The sequence below is a fragment of the Equus przewalskii genome, chromosome 11 (genome assembly GCF_037783145.1).
Source record: "Equus przewalskii isolate Varuska chromosome 11, EquPr2, whole genome shotgun sequence".
Classification (NCBI taxonomy): domain Eukaryota; kingdom Metazoa; phylum Chordata; class Mammalia; order Perissodactyla; family Equidae; genus Equus; species Equus przewalskii.
Window position 1 is genome coordinate 24,410,345 of NC_091841.1, and position 21,043 is coordinate 24,431,387.

General features: G+C 46.5%; 2 long non-coding RNA genes and 10 other non-coding genes across 19 annotated transcripts; 2 read left to right on the plus strand and 10 right to left on the minus strand.

The window, feature by feature from the left end:
• Positions 1–242: 242 nt before the first annotated feature.
• Positions 243–8,480, plus strand: LOC103558952 (uncharacterized). The gene is made up of 4 exons (XR_011524112.1): positions 243–375; positions 4,946–5,102; positions 7,774–7,824; positions 8,019–8,480. It is a non-coding gene; the product is annotated as an uncharacterized lncRNA (long non-coding RNA).
• Positions 1,962–2,152, minus strand: LOC139074650 (U2 spliceosomal RNA). The gene has a single exon (XR_011524284.1). It is a non-coding gene; the product is annotated as a U2 spliceosomal RNA (small nuclear RNA).
• A 2,711-nt stretch (positions 8,481–11,191) lies between the features above and the next one.
• On the minus strand, positions 11,192–14,697 carry LOC103558954 (uncharacterized). 8 transcript variants are annotated; one of them, XR_546869.2, is made up of 13 exons: positions 14,577–14,697; positions 14,171–14,227; positions 13,831–13,917; positions 13,555–13,608; positions 13,321–13,453; positions 13,184–13,215; positions 12,964–13,011; positions 12,625–12,671; positions 12,419–12,453; positions 12,169–12,205; positions 11,708–11,754; positions 11,438–11,467; positions 11,192–11,317 (listed from the first exon to the last, which is right to left on the minus strand). It is a non-coding gene; the product is annotated as an uncharacterized lncRNA (long non-coding RNA). The 8 variants fall into 8 exon arrangements; XR_546872.2 differs by having other exon boundaries at positions 12,964–13,041; XR_011523932.1 differs by having other exon boundaries at positions 12,964–13,041; positions 14,573–14,657.
• Positions 11,543–11,668, minus strand: LOC139074658 (small nucleolar RNA SNORD22). Its single transcript, XR_011524292.1, has one exon. It is a non-coding gene; the product is annotated as a small nucleolar RNA SNORD22 (small nucleolar RNA).
• On the minus strand, positions 11,954–12,022 carry LOC139074657 (small nucleolar RNA SNORD31). The gene has a single exon (XR_011524291.1). It is a non-coding gene; the product is annotated as a small nucleolar RNA SNORD31 (small nucleolar RNA).
• Positions 12,282–12,351, minus strand: LOC139074656 (small nucleolar RNA SNORD30). The gene has a single exon (XR_011524290.1). It is a non-coding gene; the product is annotated as a small nucleolar RNA SNORD30 (small nucleolar RNA).
• LOC139074652 (small nucleolar RNA SNORD29) lies at positions 12,517–12,581 on the minus strand. Its single transcript, XR_011524286.1, has one exon. It is a non-coding gene; the product is annotated as a small nucleolar RNA SNORD29 (small nucleolar RNA).
• Positions 12,791–12,917, minus strand: LOC139074659 (small nucleolar RNA SNORD22). The gene has a single exon (XR_011524293.1). It is a non-coding gene; the product is annotated as a small nucleolar RNA SNORD22 (small nucleolar RNA).
• On the minus strand, positions 13,284–13,358 carry LOC139074653 (small nucleolar RNA SNORD28). The gene has a single exon (XR_011524287.1). It is a non-coding gene; the product is annotated as a small nucleolar RNA SNORD28 (small nucleolar RNA).
• Positions 13,680–13,751, minus strand: LOC139074654 (small nucleolar RNA SNORD27). Its single transcript, XR_011524288.1, has one exon. It is a non-coding gene; the product is annotated as a small nucleolar RNA SNORD27 (small nucleolar RNA).
• On the minus strand, positions 14,027–14,102 carry LOC139074655 (small nucleolar RNA SNORD26). Its single transcript, XR_011524289.1, has one exon. It is a non-coding gene; the product is annotated as a small nucleolar RNA SNORD26 (small nucleolar RNA).
• A 4,399-nt stretch (positions 14,698–19,096) lies between the features above and the next one.
• Positions 19,097–19,283, plus strand: LOC139074661 (U2 spliceosomal RNA). Its single transcript, XR_011524295.1, has one exon. It is a non-coding gene; the product is annotated as a U2 spliceosomal RNA (small nuclear RNA).
• Positions 19,284–21,043: the final 1,760 nt, after the last annotated feature.

Below are 21,043 nucleotides of genomic sequence, written 5' to 3' on the forward strand. Positions count from 1 at the left end.
GATCCCTTGCCTGTTGCGGCTGGTTTTGCTTTACGAGAACGAAGTCTGGAGACGCTTGCAGATTGACAGTGGAGAGTTGAGGAGTAACCTGACCATTTCATACTTGAAGTGGAACGCCTCCTAACTGGACCGCGACGCCGGTCGAGCCAGGCCTAGTCCCTGTCCGTCCTCCAAAGCATCGCGGAAAACCTTTTCTGTGCAAGACAAGCGCCCCCTTCAGAAACGATTCAGATCACTCATGAGGCGCATGGCTTCAACCTCGAGTATAAAAGACACGGATGAAGAAAGACGGGGAGGGCATCGTTTTTATTTCCTCACATTGAAGTTTGGTGATGGTAAAAAATTAGCTCAAACTGAGAGTGAAAATCTTCAAAGGTAACAAAAACAATATTTCTCCCAAGCATAAGCTGCAACTTTAAAATGTAACGGGCCGGCCTGGTGGCGCAGCGGTTAAGTGCGCACGTTCTGCGTAGGTGGCCCTGGGTTTCCCCGTTCGGATCCCAGGTGCGGACATGGCACTGTGTGGCAAGCCATGCTGTGGTCGGTGTCCCACGTATAAAGCAGAGGAAGATGGGCACGGATGTTAGCTCAGTGCCAGTCTTGCTCAGCAAAAAGAGGAGGATTTGCAGCAGATGTTAGCTCAGGGCTAATCTTCCTTGAGAATAATTAATTAAAATGTCCTAACGGCCCCCTTCTTGAGTGAGTACTGTTTTCTTACTGAGAGGTTGTGTTCTCTGAAATCAGAGACTATCAGAAACTTCTTCATTTCAAATTATAGCCGTATGAATGAAGCATCCCACTCTTGCCTGGCGGATCTAAATCCTCCACGAAGCAGTAGCCTTGATTTCCAGCTCAGCTGCAGAGCTGCCGATAGGAGTTCTGAGCATAAACATTCCACATTCTCTAAATTTTGTATTACCAAGGAAACGGCACCCTCGCTCTACTTCGCAGTCCAGACCTGATGCTGACCTCTTTCCACACAGCCCTGCTTTGTGTTGAGCGTATCAACAAGCTATTTATTTTCTTTAAAAAAAAAAAAAAAATCTTTCTTATTTAACGTATCCCATCTTTTTTTTTTTTAAGATTTTATTTTTTTCCATTTTCTCCCCAAAGCCTCCTGCTACATAGTTATATATTCTTCCTTGTGGGTCCTTCTAGTTGTGGCAAGTGGGACGCGGCCTCAGCGGGGCTCGGTGAGCAGCACCATGTCCGCGCCCGGGATTCCAACAAACGAAACACTGGGCCGCCTGCAGCAGAGCGCGGGAACTTAACCACTCGGCCACGGGGCCAGCCCCTCAACAAGCTATTTAAATTAAACCTAAACTCTGTATTTCCCTTTATTTTTGAGACGTCCAACCATTCATTCCTCTGCTGGAAGGTCTACCCTTGTAAAGTTGGGAACACACCCGGGGTTCTAAGATTGATGCGGCGAGACCAATGGCCTCCCGTTTACTATTAGGGGAAAACTAAAAGCTGAAGAACGACAGAAGGACCAAGCACTTTCTTACATAAGACAAACAAGGACTTTAAAAAAGAGTGCACCCTTCCTAGAAGTATAGTAGTAATGCCAGTGGATGCACAGCCAGAAAAACCTAGCTGGCATTCGAGTTTCTTTTTCGAAAGCTTTCTTAGCAGACTATCCTGCAATAAAGAACGCACCAGGCACGCTGGAAAGTACGAACACTGACCTACCGCTTAAATATCTAGAACAACTTTCTTCCGTAGGTGAACACTTTCCCTACCATTTAATTACACTAACTACATTGTAGCATAACTTCACCCAGCGTTACTAGCAAATGCCCCAAAACCGAAAGTAACTTCCTTCATAAAGTGGAAACAGTTATCACTGACGATACTAAACTCAACGTCGTAACTAAATACATTATGGATGAAGTACCGCACTATCTAAAACTAGAACAGATTTTCGATTCTTACTTTGAAACCACAGTTACTCCCCTCGAAGGGGATGCACCGTTCCTGGAAGTACTGCAATACCAGGTCGATGCGTGGAGTGGACGGAGCAAGCTCCTATTCCATCTCCTAATTCCAAAAATCCATTTAATATATTGTCCTCGGATAGAGGACGTATCAGATATTAAACTGATAAGAACAGATACTACACTTGATCTTAGCCAAAAGGCCGAGAAGCGATACCAGTCATCGTGTCTCCCAGCCAGCCTTACCCTTACTTTAGCTTTCGCAGTTGTGGTGACTTTTAGGGCATAATGATTACATTACCTTTCAAAATGTATTCTTTCCTAAACTCATTTCCTCATTATTTTCCCTTCACCATAATAGCTAGATTTTGGGAAACAGACCTTAAATAGGGTTCTTTACCGCTTCGCCTGCCTGCTCACGTTCGGTGGCTTTGCATAAACCCGCCCCTCCACTTTTTTACATTCTCGGGATTGGTTCACACATATGCTGTGATTTCAGTGCCCGTGTGGTCTCTATTTCTCCCAGACTGTGGCGTTAGGCTTCCATCCTGAAGACTGGGACGCTCCTAGGGGCGGCTGGGCGGTGGTCTCCAATAAGCGATTGCAGGGGCGGCGGGGGGGCGGTGCCCCATCCGGGACATTTATTTGAAGAGGCCGCAGTTGCGAGCGCGAGCTTTGCAGTCCAAAGAACTGAGTTGGGATCCCGGCTCGCCAGTTCCTGAGTGGACGTGAGGCGTGTTGCCTGGGCTCCTCTCCCTTGTTAAGTGGGGGAAGGATAACACGCGTTTATGGAGTGGTTGTGAAAACCGAGGGCACCTTGTGCGCTGGGCCCAGAGCTGACGGCGAAGGTTGGCCTTTAGGACTGCGTTCCCCTCGCATCCTGGAGCTCCAGGCTCCCTTCTGCGCCTCCCCTTGACTTGTAACATCCCCCTCCCCACCCCACCCCCTCCCCACCCCACCCCACCCCCTCCCCACCCCACCCCCACCCCACCCCACCCCCCCACCCACCCCCTGTTGCATCTTGCCGTTTGCACCATCCGTCACTCACCCTTGGCACTTCACAAAGGGGAAAAGATGCACCAAGAAAAACGTTTTGGAGGCTCCTTCTTCCTAAATCCAAGATCCAAGCGGCGGGAGGGAGGGGGTGAGATCCGTGTAGGTAAAATGTAAATGAAGCAATTTTTTTTATAGGCTCAAAGCAAAGCCCGGCTGGATGAAAGGGATTAATATCCGGCCCTGGCTGAGAACGGATTTGAGGTCCTATTTCCTTGGAGACACTATTAATATAAATGTGGAAGATTCTGTTCGAAACCTCTTTAGCTGAAGCTCTACTCTGAGGCCGGAAATAGAGGCCACGTCTGTGTCAAAGCGCCTGCATTGTATGGAAAAAAAAAGAGGCGGGGGCGCGGCCAGGTGGCTAAATGGTTAAATTCCTGGGCTCCGCTTTGGAGGCCCAGGGTTTCGCCGGTTCCGATTCTGGGCGCGGACACGGCACCGCTCATTGGGCCATGCTGAGGCGGGGTCCCACATGCCACAACTAGAAGGACCCACAACTAAAATATACAACTATGTACTGGAGGGATTTGGGGAGAAAAAGCAGAAAAGAAAAAAAAAAGCGCTTGCAGAGGCATGGCTGAGGTCCTTTAGGCAAGAGTGGGGCCTTCCATTCTCATGGATATGATTTCAACTAGCAGAGTTTCTGGTAATCTATGATTTTAGAGAACAAAATTCTCAGCACCGTGTCCCTTATGTTAATAAACAGAAGCAGTTTCTACAGGTTCCTAAGTAAAACCGGAGGCTCCAGGGAGAGGCTGAATCAAGGGGGTGTGGTGGGCAGAATGATACCCCCACAAACATGCCCCTGTCCTAATTCTCAGAACCTCCGAAGGTGTTCCCTTCCCTGGGAAAGGCACTTTGCATTTACGGTTAAATTAAGGATTTGAGAAGGAGAGATCATCTTGGATTATCTGGTGGGCCCTGTATAATCACAAAGGTCCTTATTAGGGTAGGGAGTAGAGGGAGACAGGAGGCTCCGTCAGAGCATAGCGGCAGGAGAAAGATTTGATGCATCGTTGCTGGCTTTGAAGATAGAAGGGAGTCATCAGCCAAGGAGTGTGGGCGCCTCTAGAAGCTGGAAAAGGCAAGGCAATAGATTCTTTCTTAGACCCTCCAGAAAGGAATGCAGCCCTGCTGACACAGCTTGATTTTAGCCCAGTGAGACCCATTTTGGAGTTTTGACATCCAGAACTGTAAGATAATAAATTTGTTTCGTTTCCAGCCACTGAGTTTGTGGTAATTTTTTACGACAGCAGTAAAAAAACGAATACAGGGGCAAATGCAAAATTCGTTTTCTTTCTTTCTTTTTTTTGAGCAAGATTAGCCGTGAGCTAACATCTGTTGCCAATCCTCCTCTTTTTGCTGAGGAAGACTGGCCCTGAGCTAACATCCGTGCCCATCTTCCTCCACTTTATATGTGGGACGCCTACCACAGCATGGCTTGCCAAGCTGTGCCACGTCCGCACTCGGGATCCAAACCAGCGAACCCCAGGCCGCCAAAGTGGAACGTGTGAACTTAACCACTGCACCACTGGGCCGGCCCCTCAGTTTCTTTCAATCCCAATCTGCTCCAAATTCTGCGAGATCCAACCTGGGGAAGGCCCCAGCTGCCCAGCTGAGCAGGCTTCAGTCCTTCTGCCCAGGCTGCATCCAAGGGTCCTGGAGCACAGATCTCTTGGTGGGCAGCTCCCCAGTTGGGTCTCAGAGGTCAGCAGTAGCCCTGTTCCTCCTCTGAAGCAAAGGCAAGTGGGAGTGGCTCCCTCCCTCATTCTGCTATTATCCCTGCCTCTTGCTGTGTGGATACAGAAGGCTGGTAGTAAGGGTCCCACAAGAACTTGTGAATACATTTGCTCCTTGGGAGGCCATTTGTCTATTTGCTTATGCTTACTGAGCAGACACTCTACAACGATAAGCAAAATCAGACATGGACCTTGCCTTCATGATGTTTATAGTCTACTGGGGAAAACTGAGAGATGGCTCCCCTGATCCTCGCGGCAAGAGATGAAGGTGGCTGTGATGGCAGAGATGGAGAGAAGTGGAAGAGTTCACAGAGATTCACTGACCTTGATGACAGGCAAAGTGAGGCCAAGGGAAGAATATTCTTTCCATGTGGGTACATTTAAACTTTGTAACAATGTTTTATTTTCATGAAACTAATATAAACTGTCAAGTAGTGTGCAAAGGCTTATAACAACCTCCTCTCCAATTTACACCCCCCTTTTAACTCTTTAAACTTTTTTTAATGGTACTTCCCTCTATATTTATAAATCGATTAGACAATTTTAGACTTTCCTTTTTTTGGGCATTCTTGAGAGGAAGATGTTATAAACTTGAAAACCAACACGCTATGAAGCAGATCAAAGAAATGCATTGTCAACTTGAAGAGGTTTTTAATTTTTGTTGCATTCCCCAAATCTGTTGAGAATCTGTTGTAGGCTTTCCCCAAATAAACATGTCTGCCTTACATAATTTTGCGTACAATTTCCAGGGGGACTTGTAGAGCATTCACTAACCTAAAAGTTAACAACCACAGCCCTAAAAAAGACAGAAGAACCTGCCTGAAGGAGTCCAAACACCTGAAAAGAGGCCACATCAAGTGAAGGAAGAGGATCTGGAAGTCCTGGGGGCCCTTGTGGGCAGGCCTGTCCAAGGGCTGTCCGAGAGAGCCCTGGCTCCAGGACTTAAGAGTGGCTATCCTGGGCCCATTTTCTTTTCTTTTTTCTTTTTTTTTTAAAAATTTTTTTATTGAGTTAATGATAGGTTACAATCTTGTGAAATTTCAGTTGTATATTATTGTCTGTCAATCGTGTTGTAGGTGCACCCCTTCACCCTTTCTGCCCACCCCCTACCCCGCCTTTCCCCTGGTAGCCACTAATCTGTTCTCTTTGTCCACATGTTTAAACTCCTCATGTGAGTGGAGTCATACAGAGATTGTCCTTCTCTATCTGGCTTATTTCACTTAACATAATTCCCTCAAGGTCCATCCATGTTGTTGCAAATGGGACGATTTTGTTCTGTTTTACGGCTGAGTAGTATTCCATTGTATATACATACCTCATCTTCTTTATCCAATCATCTGTTGATGGGCACTTACGTTGCTTCCACATCTTGGCTATTGTAAATAATGCTGCAATAAACATTGGAGTGCATAGGACTTTTGGAATTGCTGACTTCAAGCTCTCTGGATAGATACCCAGTAGTGGAATAGCTGGATCATATGGCAGTTCTATTTTTAATTTTTTGAGGCATCTCCGTACTGGTACTGTTTTCCACAGTGGCTGCACCAGTTTGCATTCCCACCAGCAGTGTGTGAGGGTTCCTTTTTCTCCACAACCTCTACAATATTTGCTACTATTTGTTTTAGTTATTTTTGTCATTCTAATGGGTGTAAGGTGATATCTTAGTGTAGGTTTGATTTGCATTTCCCTGATGATCAGTGATGATGAACATCTTTTCATGTGCCGATTGGCCATCGTATATCTTCTTTGGAGAAATGTCTGTTCCTGGGCCCATTTTCCCTCACGGCAACTCTGACCTGGAGTTAGGCAGGTCCTGGAAAAGAGGCACCAACTCTCATCTTGGCCATCAACCCCACCCTCTTTGCCAATTTGTTTTGATTCCCTGGCTCTCTAGGAATTCAAATTTTCTACTCCTACTTACACTCTCTGCTGAAATGATCTCATCCAGTGCCTTGGGTTTCCCTCCCATCCATTCCCCGGTGACAACCTATTCCCTGTCTCCAGCCTGACTGGTCAGTGGTGCCCGGCACCCTTCCTGGTGCTTTACGTGTATTAACAACCTTAAAGGATAAGTGGGTATCATCATCTTCCCTCTTCTGCTGATGGGGAAATGGAGGTGCAGCAGGTGAGGTGACTTTCTTAAAGTCACATAGCTATTAAGTGGCAGAGACAGACTCCAAACCCAAGTGGCCTGGCTTTGGAGCCCACATTCCTAAACCCTATGCCATACCGTCCTCACTTGACTCTCTCCTTGGATGTCTGGGAGGTATCTCAAACTCAGTACAGTTGGCCCTCTGTATCTGTGGTTTTGGCATCTGCGGGTACAGAGGGCTAACTGTATTCATTGTACTACTACAATTTTATACACATAAGGGACTTGAGCATCCTTGGATTTTGATATCCGTGGGGGTTCCTGGAACAAGTCCCTGCAGATACTGAGGGACATACTGTATATCCAAAATGATTCCCTCCTCCTCCCACCAGGACATCCTTTATGCTCCCTTCGCCTCACCCCCACATCCACTCCATCAGCCAATCCTGTTGCTTCTACCTCCAAAATACATTCTGAATCACTCCATTTCATTCCATCTATTTCCTAGCCTGGACCCTTCTGCCTCCAGCTCTCCCCATCTTCTCTTTTAGGTTTCAGTTCAAATGCTACATCCTCAGAAATGCCTTCCCTGACCACCTTTCTTACCACATCACAGATTTGTGTTCTTTGCTGGCATTTATCATACATCTCAGGGTGTCTGAAACTCATCGCTGTTGACACTTGGGGCTGGGTAATTCATTGTTTGGGGAGTGGGAGAGAGGGAGCTGTGCTGTGCATTGCAGGGTGTTTGGCGGCATCTTTGGCCTCTACCCAGTAGATGCCAGTAGTGTACCCCCCCAACCCCCTAAAGTTGTGACAACCAAAAATGTCCCCAGACATTGCTAAATGTCCCCCAGGGGGCAAAATCACCCCTGGTTGAGAACCACTGTGCTATTTCAAATGATCTTATGTGTTGACTGTTTTATTTTGCCACTCCCTCTTCTTCTAGAATGTAACCAAAGAGCAGTCAACAAAGACAGGAGCAAGGCCTTGGTCTCCGGTGAGTATGTAAGTGAATTTAAGTGAGGTCGTCTTGTTACACTAAATGGCCCCAGCCCCTCCTCTGTGTGACTGCTTGCTGCTCTGCACGTACTCTAAAATAATTCACGTTTTCCTCATTTTTGGCCTCCACTTATGCACGTGCTCCTCCGTAGCTTGATAAATTAAAACTTTGTTCTATGAGTTTCTATCCAGGAACAGGCTGACCACGGTGGGAAACACACCTACAAAGTATCCATCACAGCTGACAGAAGAATGGAACCATGTGATACCTGGAGCCCATCATGCGGGAAGACTAACATCCCTGGAACACTCCCTCACTGCCCATTTTTCCTATATAGCTACCTCAAGAGTCTGTAAATTTTTTGTGTGTGTATGTGTGAGGAAGATTGGCCCTGAGCTAACATCGGTGCCAATCTTCCTCTATGTTGTATGTGGGATGCTGCCACAGCATGGCTTGAAGAGCACTGTGTATGTCCACACCCAGGATCCAAACCTATGAACCCTGGGCTGTTGAAGTGGAGTGTGTGAACTTAACCATGACACCAGTGGGCTGGCCCCAAGATTCTGCAATTTTTGAAGACTTTGAGATAGTAGTCTACTGTCTTCCTGACTATGCTGGCTAATTGAATTAAAACTTCCTTTCTGGATCCCTAACTCGGTGTGATTAATTGGCTCAGATGATGGTGAGCAGAGCAAGCCCATTGCTTCATATCAAGTACATTGCTATGTTTGGGATGGAGCAGGTTGTGGGCAGTGTTACCACTTAACGCGGTGGAGAGACTTGGGGAGGAGCGGACGTGAACAGGACAGGGAATCAAGGGTCTGAATCTGTGACTGGCTATCAGCTGGGGAGGTCAAGGGGTGGTTGGATGTACCAGGAACTCAGGGAAGAGGTCCAGGCTAAAGATATTGTAATGAGTCACTGGTGTACAGAAGGAATGTGAGGAGCTGGGGCTCACTCATTCTGGCACTCTCCCCCATTTCCCCATACAGTCCCACTCTCATTTCTTAGCCTAAATAGTCAATAACTCCAGGCTTAATTTGACTTCCTCATTTGCCAAATGGTGAGTATTGGGGGAATGCTTCATTCTCTACCAAACACTTCCAGTGCATCTTGCCTGGCCCCTTCGCCAGCCTCAGTCTAGCTTTGGTTCCATCACTTCCTTGCTGTTTCCCAGGTCTGGGTTACACTCACAGCGGCCTCCAGACTCCCAGAGCGAACAGCGTGGTCTGACGGTTAAGCCCCTGGGACTTTGGCAACTGATCTTCCCCTGCTATCCCAACTCTGACAGCGGGCAAGTTGCTTATCTTTTCTTTGCCTCAGTTTCTTCCTCCATCCAAGGATGCTTCTGGCACGTGCCTCCCAGGGTTGGAGAGAGGGCGAGATGACCTATTATTGCACATGGTGACCTGCTTGCAGTTACTTTCAGTTCCACGTGACCTTTTTTTTTTTGTGAGGAAGATCAGCCCTAAGCTAACTGCTGCCAATCTCCCTCTTTTTGCTGAGGAAGACTGGCCCTGAGCTAACATCCATGCCCATCTTCCTCTACTTTATATGTGGGACGCCTACCACAGCATGGCTTGCCAAGCAGTGCCATGTCCACATCCGGGATCAAACCAGTGAACCCTGGGCTGCTCAAGTGGAAGGTACCACTTAACCGCTGTGCTCCTGGGCCGGCCCTTCCATGTGACCTCTTTATGGCTTTAACACCGATTCATCTGGGGTGTGTGTGGGTGCTCTCGTCCCCGTTTCCAGATCAGCACTCTGCAGGTTCTCCCACTGCTTACAGTGCATTTCTGGGTTTCTCCTCTGCTGTTCCTCTAGCCTTTAAAATGCTGGTGCTGCCCCAGGGGCCTTGGGTGGGTCCTCTTGATCCCCGTTCGGTGCTGGCCTTCCCATTCTTGTGGCTGTGATTACTGTGTGGACAACTCTCAGATCCTTACGGCTACCATTTAATGAGCAGAAAATACATTTCCTTTACCTTGCCCTTATACTATAGTCCTGACACAAGAGGTCTGTTCTAAAATTTACATGTGGAAATGTAGAAATATGTGGGAAACCCTTAATTCATCACCATTTGGTATCCATTCTTTCAAATATTTTGAGAAATCTAAGGGTGGTCATTATCTGCAAACTTACATCAGAATTGTTGGGTGGGTTGGGGTGTGTATGGGGGTTAGGGTGCATGTTAACCATGTAGATTTGAGATTCCAAGTCTGAGAAACTACTTACCTGCTCTGAAGGTTGAATTATTAACCCATGCATACACATATACCCACCAATGGTGCCACTGCCTTTACCATACTTCATTTAACCCCAAGTCAAAGCCAGCTTGCCCAGAGCCAACTAAAACATTGCCTTGGGTATGTGTAGGGACAGGCCACCTGTTCACATGAAGACTAAATTTTCAAGTACCCTTTCATCTATCTTGTTTGAACTCCACTTCCTAAATTTATACTCAGATGTTTAATAGTACATGTAGATCAAGATGGATGTTCAATGCGAATTGTATTATTCACTCAACAAGTATTCACCTGAGTAGCCCTGCCACATGTTGTAGAAGGTGCACCTATCTAGCTGAACATGACATAAATCCATTTCCCATGGAAAGAACGGGCGGTAGGAGACAGACAAAAGCAGGCCCATTTCAATCAAGTTAGTTAATTTACACCAACAGCATACCTCGACTGATCAAGGTAGGCCTCTCAGGAGTGACTTCCAATGAATCACCTACATTGAAGAATCCAGGGAATTCCAGAGAGGGAAGAATAAATCTAGAGGCTCAGAGGCTTGTTAGAGAAACAGAAATGCAAGAGTAGCTTCAGTGAGGCTGAAGTGCAGAGCTGAAATTAAGGAGAGGCCAATCAGTAGTGGCCCACTTTACACTCAGTGACTGGGAAAAACATGGAGAAACCAGGTACCCAAATGGGTACTGCTACAGGACTTCTAACGTTCAGTTCTAGGCCTGATCTTAAAGAAGTGCAGTTCGATTTCACAGAAACCATGTTGGAGCTTCATGTACAGAAGTGGGACAATTAAAACACCAAATTTTGAGTCTAAAGGATCTTAACTGCCATGCCTCACTGGCTCCTAGTGCCTATACCCAAGTCTGCTGAAGTCGTTTTAAGGCACAGCTGGAAGATCACTCAAACTCCATCACCTTTTCATGCAGGACTGCTTCAGCAGAGCACATACAGGTGAAAAAAAACCCTTCAAGGTCTAATAGGGAGGCTTTCTGAATGCTTCCCTGGGCCAGACAAAGCAGCATCAGGCAAACTGCCAGGCTAAAGTGGGTAGGACAGTAACAGCAAATTCTCCAAGGTTAATTCCTTCTCGGCTAGACCCACTCAAACACACAAATCAGTGACGATTAAAAAAACCCTTTTTATTTAGAAAGGCTGAAATGTTCCTATATGCCAATTTGAATAGCTAGGTTGTACAAGAAACAACTTGAAAATTCCCTTTCTGATGTCCTCCAAGAGCTGGATTCCTGTAGAAAGAAAAAAGTGAGTTTTCTTACTGGATGGGAAAGAATATATGCACTATATGAATTTGTAAATTTACCACAGTCTATTAAATACTAAACACCAATATATGAACAGATACCTACCATTTTATGCGCTTTGATCTTTCTTCAGTCCTGAAAAAAATTATACAAATGATTTTTTAAGCAAGTGATTTATTCTTCCTTTCCCAATGTTTAGAAATCCTTATGATCCCTCAGACAGTTCCTTCTGGAACAAGCTTTCCTCTTTTCCCCCAACCAGCCCCAGTGGGTTCACCTTTACAGGCTCTGGGACTAGGACAGGAGGTAAGACGTGTGAAAGTTTCTTCACTGGGAAATTTTAACTTGGCCCACCTTGCATCTAAATTTACTTACCTCTAACTTCAGACTGGAGTTGAGCAGAAATATGGCATATGCTTTCGCTGCAAAAGAATGATTGGGAGCTAAGTGAGCATCCCCAAGAGGCCCTGCTGCTTGGAGAAAAGACACAACTATATCAGCTATGTAGGTTTCAACAGACATCTTACAGAAACTACCAGCTAGTCCAAAAAATTTCTTATTGGCTGCAAATTGTATTCAACTCACTTCTTTTTGTTGTCACTTTCCCCTCCAAGACAAGCTCACAGCTCAGAGAATACCTTTCAGTCACAGTAATCAGACTGGGGCGGTATTGAACTCATCACTGGTGAGTGGGAATTTGTCACAGGTGGTTCAGGAACGGCTAGACTTTGGGTTAAGCCAGTATGTCTGAAGAGCCATCCAGACCAAAGCACCACACACACAAAAACTGTGGCAAATTTTATATAGCAACCAGATAGTGCTGTGAAGGCATTTACCTCAAATCATTCTTGGGCTCCCGACAAGGTGCTGGACCTGAAAGAAAAGAGACTGAATCAGTAATGCTTATCTCCTGCATTAAAAGTTGTTCCCACCTAAGCCACTGTTCCTAGAAAATCAGATTTCCGAGTCTCAACAGCAAGTTATCAGCCGAACGAGATTCCATGTAAGTCATCACATATACAGGCCTAAAAAGGCGCTTTTTTCAACCCAGTATGCTACATGCACCAACATATGGTGATTTCTCACCTTCGAGCAAAAAAGCAGGTTACTGGTAACAGCACCTGGGGAAAGACAAAGCTGTGGGTGAAGGCACCTTACACATGGTACCCCACACTGTCTCCCCCGTTTCTCAGGTGTTCACTTGTTTTCATTCTAAGTCATAGTGAGCTAGTTTGCTTCATCACAGAAACTGTCTACTTGGGGGCACAAGACAGAGACATTTATCAACTAACCTTTCAATTCTGGAGGCTTTCCAGTAGTATACACAAACAAGGTGCTCCTGAATGAGAAAATCATGTAATTAGCAAAGCATCTACAACTGCCAAAGCTATTTATTCTACCTACAGTTAATGGAGGGGCCAAGAAAAGCTAAGCAAATGCTCTCGACAGGCACCTGCTGTACCTCGGACCGTTCCTTATGGAACAAGTTTTCATCCTCTCTCCCAGTTAGCCCCAGTGGGTTCACCATTACTGGCTCTGGGGCTAAACAGGGGTTAAGACAGGATGCTTGCTCTCCTCACTGGCACTGGACTCTGGGGCAAGCTACAACCAGCAAGGTCACAAGCACTCACCACTCTCCACTCTTTACAGGAGTCGACCTGGGGCAGATCACAGGGCATCTAGGAGAGGCACGAGATCAAGAAACATCACTACAAGGAATAAGAGGAACCAAAAAGCTATACGGGCCAGCCAGAGCTTTGGTAACAAAAAAAGAAACCCAGTGATAAGATTATCCCTTGGACGAGTTCACATATACGCTAATCTACCACAGTATTGGGAGAAGGAACTTACCGGAACACAGATGAATTTATAATCTGGACAACCTGTGAAAGGGAAGCACATGGTTATTAAAAAAATAAACGATGGAATAAATCTCTCCATTAACAGAAACTGCCATCAGAACTCTAACATGCTATTAACTGTCGTACCTCACGGAGGATCAGCATAGCAATTCAAATCATCTGACAGTGACATGTGGATGAGGGAAGAGCACACCCTCACAAGAACCAACTGTGCTGCCGGGTTGCTCTCTCTCCCCAGGAAAATCATTCCAAGAACAAGCTGGAAGGAGCAAAAAGGCAACACTGCTCCACTGACCATTTGCCCACCTGCTTGTGGGGAACACAGGAGATGACACCCCAACCTGCCATTTTAACAATTACCTGTATTCATCATCCTGGGAGGCAGCTGAATTCCTCAGAATTGGTGAGAAGATGCTGGAGAGAAAAGAAAGGCATTATATGTACCTAAGAGTAGCCATTCAAACACCCTTGAGTACTCCTGGCCCACTTCTCAGTAGGAAGATGACATCACTTTTGAGGTCAGTCATATGCTTGTCTTTTTACGTTCATCATGGAGTGGCCAATGCAAATTGTACGAGCAAGTCCCACAGAGACATTGTGCCCCTACCCATAGCTACATAAACCACGTGTACCCACCTGGAGCATCACTGCGGTGCTCGATTCGCACAGGAGTAGGTCTTGTCCCATCCTCCAACCCGCAATCTCTTTTGAGCTGAACCACCTCTGAAAACAACGTATTTTCATTTAGTTTTAACCTGGGACAATCTTACCATCCCATGATAGTGTCTCAACACCTTAGAGCTAAAAAACCCAAACCTCTGCTGCGGAGGGTGCTACTCAGAATTTTTACGTTTTCTCCACTAAGCCATCAGAAAGAGAGAGTTCAGTGCTTGAAATCATCCCCGTAGCACATCCCACAGGACATCCACACTCAACAATGGAAGAACAGTGGGGAAGGATGACCGGAACCACTTACTCTTAACAACAGGAGGGATCTTTTCGAGTCTTCAGCGTTCAATCGGGCGCCTGAACCCTGCAGACAAGACGACATTAGATCAGCGCTGGGTTTTTCGCTAAAGCCTCGTTTCCCGACTGCGTTGGACGTCGGCTGGGCACGGCCCGTCTCCTCAGAGTTTCTTATCCTCACGGAGCTCAGTACAGGTCTGTGAAAAGGCTCTCATCATGGAGACGGCCGCCGCCACGGCCCGCCAGCGCCATATTGTCTTTCACAAAGCCGGCTGCTGCTTCGAGACCTCGCCCAAGATCTCTTCCCCCTCTCCCACCAACCAAACAGGCGCAGCACAGAGGGAGGCCTAAGACGTGCCATGCTCACGCAGGCATTCCTCCCCTCTTTTCTAACTAAGCAGTAAACACATACCCACCCGGTACAGCAGGAAGAAAACGAGACCGAAGGTGCACAGCTAGACACTTAAATACCACCTCGCAGGGGCCCACGGGATTTTGGGGGCGGGACTATAGCGGGCGCACGCGCATAAGAAGAGGGAGCTCGGGCCTGGGGAGTTGTGGGTAGAGAAGGCGGGCGTGGAGTGCCCGCCCCCAGAAACTGTGGCGCGAAAAAGGTGCGCATGCGTATTAAGGAAATGCGCTGCAGCGGGGGTCTCTACCGCCGGTTTCCATTGAGGCTGGAGCATTGAGGCCCCGGTTTCGCGCCGATCCTGGACTGACGCTCTGTCTCGGTCACAGCCGCCTGTCCCCCACACTCTTCCCTGAGCCCCACTTGCCCACACACACCTTAAACTCGTGTGCGGGGTCCGCTTCCATGGATCCCGAACCTCCTGAACCCTCGACCGGCGTCGACTCGGTGCCGCGCCAGCCGCCCAGCGCGCACTCCGGGCCTGATGCTCAGGCTCCCAGCGCGGGGGGCGCCTCAGGTACTGGGCCCCGGGCTGAATGCGGGTGGGTCCTTTGCATGGAGCCGTTTCGAGAAAGTGAATCAGGACGTTGGTGCTCCGTTTGAGTCTTAGGACGGGTCTGATTTTTCCTGACCGGCCGCAGGTCCTGCTGTCTGGCCTGGTTTCGCTAGGAGCTTGGCTTGTAGTAGGGCTAACGTTGGCTGAGATTTGGAGCACCATTTTAAGTACGGTACATGAATCAATTACTTCGGTCCTTCCAAATCCCAAGAGGGGGTACAGTAACTACCCCTGTTTTATAGATGAGGGACCCTAGGTGTAAAGGGCTCTTGCAGAGCAGCCTACAACTCCGGCCTGATTGTCAGAGTGGTTCCAGGCACCTCTAGCTGTTGTTATTGAGACCAGCCAACATGAGTCCAGTCGTTTGTGGAAATCACCTAGTGCATGTGCACGTGGAGGAAGGTATTAGGTAATGTTCTAGAGGAGGAACCTGAGGCCTAGAGAGGTTAAGTAACTTGCTCGATGTTATCCAGCTAAGAAATATCAGAGCCAAGATGCAAATCTAGGCAGTCTGATTCCAGCCTGCTCTTTTGACCACTATCGTTTATTGCTGTCCTCACACACTGTTCTCAAGGTAGTCAGGGAGCAAGCAAATACACAGGGAACGAAGGGAATGATCCCTGGGTACTTTCTCTCGATCTTTTTTCATTGTTGTCTCCCCCTCCCCAGGAAGCTTAAAAAGACATTTTCCCCTCTAACACCCGCCCGTGAAATTTTAATACCGCTGATGGATTCTATATCTGCTTATATACTCTGGCCCTTTGGAGGGCCAGAGACCTTTTCAATATCTAAGATTTTTCTTCAGGAATTGTCATTTCAGTCTAACAGAGAGGGCCTCTCTGATAAGGGTGATGTTTGTGCGGAACTCTGATGGAGATGGAGGAGAGAGCCAGGTGGGGTAGATACCAGAGTTCCAAGTAGAAGGACCGGAGCACTGGACTGTGCTTACTGATTAGTAGGGAAAATCATTACAGGTGGTGGTTAGGATCTTAAAAACAAAATTGGGGAGGTTTTATGTGTGTTGAAGAGAGTTTGAAGTTTGGTGGAAATAATGCAAATTTCTTTATCCATGGAATAAATGAATGCTGAACATTTTTTCCTTTGAATAAGGTAGAAAGGGGATGTTCCACAAACGAAGAGTGTAATCGTCAAATTAAATGAAACGTGTATGCGTGCGTAAATATCTTTGCTTGACTGGTGAAGAAAAGCTGGGGTGTCAAGTAATGAGAAATGAGAAAAACAAGGTGAAACAATTGGTGGAAGGTGTTGAATGTTAATATGTTAACATCTTTTAAGTGCTTTCCCTGGCACTTTCCAGACACTGTGCTAAGTGCTTTATACATATTACTTCAATTCAAAAAATAGTTATTGTTACCATCCCCATTTCACAGATAAGAAAATTCAGTTATTACTTACCCAAGCATACATAACTAGTATGGCAGAGCTGTTATTCAAATCCAGTCTCTACTTTTGTCCCTATTAAGAAAATTATCTAAAACTTGGAGCTAGACACAAGTGATTACTAGGTGTCCTTTCGATGTAAACCAGGCCCACCCAGCTTCAGGATTATCTGATTTTCCAGGGAGTGTGTACCCTTGTTTGACATCCTATTATTGCTTGGGTATTTTACAACTCTCTTAGGTTGCCTTGTATGACATTAGCCCGTTTTTTTTTTTTTTTTGAGGAAGATTAGCCCTGAGCTAACTACTGCCAGTCCTCCTCTTTTTGCTGAGGAAGACTGGCCCTGAGCTAACATCGTGCCCATCTTCCTCTACTTTATGTGGGACGCCTACCACAGCATCGTGTGCCACGCGGTGCCATGTCTGCACCGGGATCCAAACCAGCGAACCCTGGGCCGCCGAGAAGCGGAATGTGTGAACTTAACCGCTGTGCCACTGGGCCGGCCCTGACATTAGCCAGTTTTATATCTACCTTTTAGCAAATTCATATCAGCATTCTTGACTGATGGACTCTACAATCCTTTCCTAAAATTCTCTTTTGGACCAGTCTTAAATCTTATTTGTTTTCTTATTAATTAATAGGTCGAATAAAATCTTTGACATGCGTTCATTTTACATTTTTATGAGTTGTGTTTTAATTTTTTTAAATATTACTTTAACAACCTCTGGGGTATGCTGCCTTTCGTTGGTCTGCTCATTTATTCATTCAAGAAATATTCATTGAGAGTGAGGATTTAAACTCAGGAAGTCTGACTCCAGAGTTGGAGCTTTTAGACAGCATGCTAGTCCTTTAACACCATGCCTCCTCCCAGCTAACATCATATCTTGCCTCTTCTTTCCAGCAAATGTTTTTAACTTTTAAAGTGCTGTCTACACCTGCATTGCTTGGGAGCCTGTTAAAAATGCTGAATCTTGGGTCTTTCCACAGAACAAATGAATTCGAATTTGTATTTTAACAGGATCCCAGGTTATTTGTATGCACACTAAAGTTTAAGAAACACTCCCTAGGGCCTGCCTGATGGCACAGCAGTTAAATCTTCGGCATCCCGGGGTTTGCTGGTTCAAATCCCGGGTGCAGACGTGGCACCGCTTGGCAAGCCATGCTGTGATAGGCGTCCCACATATAAAGTAGAAGAAGATGGGCACGGATGTTAGCTCAGGGCTAGTCTTTCTCAGCAAAAAAGAAGAGGATGGGCAGTAGTTAGCTCAGGGCTAGTCTTCCTCAAAAAAAAAAAAAAAAGAAAAGAAACACTCCTTTACACAATGCCGTCCACTTCTTTCTCAATACTTTTCAGTCATCCTACTTGATCTCTCAGCAGCACCTTACCCTGTTGACCCATTTCTTGTTTCTTAAAACATTCTGTTCCCACAGCGCTTAGGATACTCCTTTCCTAGTGTTCCTCTTATCTTCCTGATAACTTCTTAGTGATCCTTTGAGGTATATCTTCTGGCCATTCCTTAAATATTAGTGTTCCTCCAGTTGTGTGCTAGGCCGGCTTATTTCTCCCTCTGCTTGGACCACCTTATCCACTCCCATGATTGTCATGACCACCATTATGCCTGTAACTCCAGCACAGGATCTTTTTCCTGAGCCTCAGAGCTATACATCCAATTGCCTTCTGGATGAACATTATCACCTGGATGGTCCACAAACCTCAACTTTTCCAAAACGGAATTCAACCCACTCCTGTTTCTCCTGATTGTCCCAGCCCCCCATTGCCACTACTCTAATTCAGGCCATTGATGCTGAGGTTTTTGTAACAGACTTAATCTAGCTCCCTGGCTCTGGCTTCCTCCCTTCTAGTCCATTCTCACACCTTGTAGTGATCTTTGCAAATAAAAAATTCAAGTCTCACGTCTCCGCTCATAATCCTTCAGTGCCCCTCCATAGAATTGAGGCTAAAGTCCAGACCGTCAGTATAGTCGTTAGGACCCCTGCTTCCTTTGCCAGTTTTCTTACCACCACTCTCCCCAAGCCTGGTCCGCCCTGCCCGCCCACTGTAAAGTCCCTGACGTTCGAGATCATGTCTGTGTAAATCATCATTGTATCCCTATTGCCTAAGAGAGTATATGACACAAAGTAGGACTCAATATATATTAATTTATCTCTTTAAGTTTTTGAAGGATCTTTCTCCAGCCTCAGTTCATGGGCTACCCTACTCACCGAATGACCTGATTAGAGAGGTCTGGTGAGTTTGCTCAGGGAGCAACCCTGCCCCCACCTGGCAGCAAGAGGCATTGCCTCCCTTAATGGAGGAGCAGGCTGTGTAAATAACCAGTGCTTTGCCAGGACCTGGGAGAGAAGACAGTAACCTAAGTGGAGAACAAGACTCCGTTTTGTAACAGAATTTCCTGGATTGTGGAGAAGTATGATACTGGGGAAGATTATCCTCATCTCTGGGGAGATGAGGACGTTGAAGATTGTAAGGATGGGCTTAGAAGCTATATTTGTGGACCTGAGGGAGGAGGGTTTTGGGCAGGAAGGGATGGTGGGGAGTTGATACAGGGAATATCAATTCTCTGCCTTTTGGCTAAGACCAAGTGTAGCACCTGTTCTTATCAGTTTAACATCTGATATTTCCTCTATCTGAGGACAACATATTACGTTGATTTTTGGAACAGGGAGATAGTATAGGAGCTCTGTCTGCTCCACGAATCAACCTGGCATTGTGGTACTTCTAGGACTAGTGCACCCCTTTGGGGATAGTTAGTTGTTTAACAAGAGATTAAGAGAGAAATCTCTTGTAGGGTGTTAACCTTCCACACTCAGGTCCTGGCTCAAGTCAATGGGTTCTTATCCAGGGAGCATTTCCCTGGTCCCCAAGTGTTTAATGGGATTGATATACTTGGAGTTGGAGTCACCCCCACAATGACACCACAGTCCACAAACACCCCACAGTGGGTCTTTGGCCTAGGGAAAAGGCCTCTTACACTGGGAACGACAGGATCTCCTGAACTGCAGACGCTTGTATCTAACTGCCAGACGTCTTCACTGAGATGGCTCATAAACATCTCAGCTTAATTTGTCCAAAACTGAATTCATCATCTTTCCCCACAAATCCGTTCCTTCTCTACTGTGCCCTCTTTTACTCAATCGTCTAAGACACAGATGTGGTCATTATCCCACTGCTGCCATACTGTAAATGTCCTCCAGCCAAAGACTGCCAGGAACATATTTGTACTGGAGCACGGTGGGTTTACTACTTGTTACAGCAAGGAAGCACACACCGTGGGGAACCATGGATGTCTCAGTAAGAGGGGTTAGAAAGAACTTACAGGATTTGGGCTTGTGTTAGGTGATTTTGTGGAGGGTTTAAGCAAGTGGGGCTTTACTCTGGATGTTTTCAGGAAGTGGGATCATTTTATGATTGGATATCTTTTTTTTTTTTCAGTTTTTTTTTTAAAGATTTTTTTATTTTTTCCTTTTTCTCCCCAAAGCCCCCCGGTACATAGTTGTATATTCTTCGTTGTGGGTCCTTCCAGTTGTGGCATGTGGGACGCTGCCTCAGCGTGGTCTGATGAGTAGTGCCATGTCCGCGCCCAGGATTCGAACCAACGAAACCCCGGGCCGCCTGCAGCGGAGCGCGCGAACTTAACCACTCGGCCACGGGGCCAGCCCCTATGATTGGATATCTTAATAAGTCTTATCTAAAGGAGGGAAGACCAGAATGAGGCTAAAGCTATAACTGGTGAAGACACAGCAGTCCCTCCTATTAGCCAGGACAGGGAGATGTTAGGACTTTTGTGATTTGGATAACGTTCACACGTTTATCTGCGTTCACACATGATTATGGAATGGGCTTATGTTGCCTTGATCCTTCGTGATCAGAGTGGCCTGTCTGATGCTGATGTTGTGTGAAATTATGTTCAACGTGAGAACACCAAGGCCTGGCTGTGAGTGCCAGGCCAGCGTCTGGAGGTCAGCAGCTGCTCTTCTCGTCCTCGGTGCCTTAGTTCAAGCCATTCACCCCTGGATTCCTGCTGCAGGTCCTAACCTGGTTCCCTGGCACGGACTTTACCCCCTTGTAATCCATTCTCCACTTTGTAGTAAGAGTGGTCTTTCTGAATAAAAAATCTGATCTTCTCAGCTCAGAATCCTTAGTGCTCCTCCTTTGTGCATAGGTTAAAGTCTCTGCCTACCGAAAGAGCCAACATGGCCCAGTTTCCTTTTTCAGTTTCAATACCACCACTCTATTCCCTCCCCTGTAAACTCCCTGAGCTCAGAAATCTTGTCTGTATAATTTATTATTTTATCCCCATCCTGTAAAACAAGGCATATCACTATAATTCATTGATTTCTTGCTCTGTGCTATGAAGTAAGCTCCTGAAGAGATTGTTAGAAGAAACACTTTGCACTGTAGGCGGCTTCCTCTAACAGGAATCTCTGAGGATGGAAGCTGCATTCAGGCATTTTCTCAGGGAATAGCTCTGCCCTCTCCTGGCAGCAAGAGGCACTGC